This window comes from Trifolium pratense, linkage group LG1, assembly GCF_020283565.1.
Source record: "Trifolium pratense cultivar HEN17-A07 linkage group LG1, ARS_RC_1.1, whole genome shotgun sequence".
Taxonomy (NCBI): domain Eukaryota; kingdom Viridiplantae; phylum Streptophyta; class Magnoliopsida; order Fabales; family Fabaceae; genus Trifolium; species Trifolium pratense.
The window spans coordinates 45009640-45012856 of record NC_060059.1 but is presented as its reverse complement, the minus strand read 5'-3'; the positions used below and the strand labels follow the sequence as shown (position 1 = coordinate 45012856).

Genomic DNA, 3217 nt, shown 5'->3' with positions numbered 1-3217 from the left:
AAATTCCCAGAAGAAAGCGAAGGTCAACAATAGAGAGATGACGATTAAGAATAGATGCATAATACCCGTTAGATTAATTTTGCGTAGTAATTTTCTTTTTTTTTCTTTTGCAAAAATAAAAGAACAAATATACAAGGACATATCTGTATATGTCCTTGCAGAGACTGATGAAACGGGGGAAAAAATAACATTTAGTTTAAGTGGAATATCATTTTCCATTCCGTCATTCCTCTTTAAAATTTCCAAAATTGATAACAATATTTTTCATATTTAAATAAATTATTACATTAAATGTAAAATTAATTGAGTTTAATTGTTGTACATCGTTGGTGTAATTTTTTTTACACATGCATCTAATGACGCGTTGCCACATCATTTAATGAATGTGACACATCATGTGTTTTTAATTACTATATATGATGTGTCGGTATATTATTGGATGCATGTGCAAAATAACTTTACACCGACGATGCATAGAAATTAAATTCAAATTAATTTTACAAATTGTAACACCCTAACTAAATTGTCTAGAATATTTAGTCGATATATTAATAATTGAATCTGAGTACATTAAAATAACATAATAAATTGATTGAATTACAAGATATCACAAGAATAACGTGATAATCCGGTATAAATACAACGGAAGAGAATTAAATTCTAACTTAACAGCTTAACATATAAACAAAGAAGAAGACGAAAGTCTTCTAATCCGATAATCCAAGCTCGGCCTCGATCATCAGTTCCTGCCTGGTCCTTGCTCCGGTTAACCTGTTTACCTAAAAAAAATTGAAAGGCGTGGGATGAGACTACTAAGCCTCAATGAGCTCCTACTACCCAACTACTGGTGACTACACCGGGACAACTGAAACTAATAGTTTCTAACTTTAACATGAACCTGAATATCTAATAGTCTAATCCTAACATAATCCTGAAGTTTTCACAATATGATAATAAAGCAATAAGGTGTAACACACATAATAATTATCTTGTCAATTTTATCATAACAGGATCACTCCGGGTAAGCCGGTCCCGGAGTGTCTGGCCTGGTATTACCGATAATAATGTACGTCGGAATACAACATGAGCTTACAGTTCTTATTATATGATTTTGGATTCTGAATGAATCACCTGACATGGTACTAATGACCACGCTTCCTGATATTGGTACTATTGACCAAACATCCTGATAAATTCTGAAACATAATTCCTAATCCTGAATGGTTATCCTACCCAAAAGAAAGAAAACCTTCCCGGGGTAATTCTAACAGTCCTAATTCCTGAACCTAAGTTCCTGAGCGTGATAAACATTCTAATCACATAAAATTATTACGCTGCTTACGAAATATTCCAGAATAGTCAGGGATATAAAACGAGTGGATTTTTATTTAAAATGTTGATTCTACAAAGTCCTGATCTGATACGCTCGCTTAGCGAAGCAAGATGCTCGCTATGCGATAATACCAGTTCAATTCTCGGCTTTTTACTTTTAAAAGAGTTTATCAGTTTCCACCTACAATCTCATTCATGTCCAGTCATAGGCAACTAAAATATTATTATATAATTAGAATGGAGATGGTTTTGGGATTAAACCTTCTCACATAATTATTTCCTAATTTTCCTATTGTTGTCGTGCATAATTTTGGGGAGACTAATTTCCTAACTAATACTAATGTTATCATACATATATTGAATTTGGGGAAACTAAAGGTGCTAACTAATCTAAAAGTTAAGCTTCTAAAGGAACCCACCTGAAAATGACGCCTGAACCGTGCTAATGACATCTTCAGAGCTAGCCGAAAAACAGATTTTGCAGCCACAAAACTTAAACCTGCAGACCAAAATTCTGCATCAGACCCTGGACTTCAAACGCGACTATAGGATTCGTTATAGCTCCAAAATTCATGAAATTGGCGTCGAAACGACCGAAATTTCGTTAGCTAACCATAGAAACAAACCCCATACAAAACAGATGTACATAGAGTGAACAGTCACCTTATTAGTGAGGGTCAGTCCTAAAATACTGGTTTTGCACAACCATTCCAAATTCTTGTTTCTCCTACCATGAGTTCTCAATACCAAGAGTAGCTGATCAGAAGAGGAACAATCAACCTTTAGTAGCAGAACAGAACAGCTACTGGACAGAAAACGCAGCTTTGCTACTCACTAGCTCCAAGTCATTTCCAACTTCTACAAGTTCCCATATTTCCTTAATCTTGTTATTTCTCTGCTTCTATTCATGTACCCAAAACAGTTCTTCCATAGAATTTCACATGCTCTACTAGTAGCATCTACAAACATAGCCAAGAGATTTAAACTCCTGATTTACGTGCATGCAAAGCCTTCCAACATGGGGTACAAGAATAGATTATTTGGGTAAAGCATTGGAAAGAAAGGGTTTTCTGTTAGGAGTGAAAAAGAGGAGAAAGGTTGGATTTTTCTTGCTTACACTTACATTTAATCTCCATAATTTCTTCCCATAGCTTTGTTGATAATAGCTTAAGATCTAATCATGAAAAATGGGTTAAGTTTGAGATGGTGGTCTTGTTTTACGAAGAACAAAGAAAAGCTTGTTTTTCTCTATGAATTTGTTCTCTATTAGATTCAAAATAAGGGTATGTTGGGATTTAATCTATAAACATGGATTTAGGGAATAAACTTGAAGATTTGAGCTCCAGACTATGGTGTGTATGTGGTTTGCGTGAAGAGAGGAAGAAGAGAAATGATGCTCCCTGACTTTGTTATTTCATCAAGTATAAAATGAAGCAATTGGTTGGCCACTAGACTCATGTAGTTTATAGAGAAAGTTTGGGTCCCACTTAGTCTTGGTGTTGTTGCTCTTGACGTGAGAGAAGAGGAAAAGTTTGCTTTTCAATTTCTCTTGGCTTGTTAATTGTTATAATTTATGGGTGTGGCCCATCCCTACCGAATGCCATTAAATTGCCATATCTTTTATCCCTTTATTACTAGTTTGTCAAAGTGTTTCTCTACTATTTTTCATTCTTAATTAATTAATTTCAATATATATATATATATATAATCTTAATTAATAATTTTCCTATTAATTAAGATCGGGATGTTACACAAATGATTAAAAAATCACAAAATATTTTTTCTGACTCAATAATTAAAAAATAACAAAATATTAAAAGTTTAATTATTCATATTTTTCATTGAACATTAACCCGTGCGAATGCACGGGTAAGTTATACTAGTT

At 33.6% G+C, this 3217-nt stretch overlaps 1 long non-coding RNA gene across 1 annotated transcript; it reads right to left on the bottom strand.

The window, feature by feature from the left end:
- Positions 1–523: 523 nt before the first annotated feature.
- On the bottom strand, positions 524–2846 carry LOC123902823. The gene is made up of 2 exons (XR_006807747.1): positions 1752–2846; positions 524–779 (listed from the first exon to the last, which is right to left on the bottom strand). It is a non-coding gene; the product is annotated as an uncharacterized LOC123902823 (long non-coding RNA).
- Positions 2847–3217: the final 371 nt, after the last annotated feature.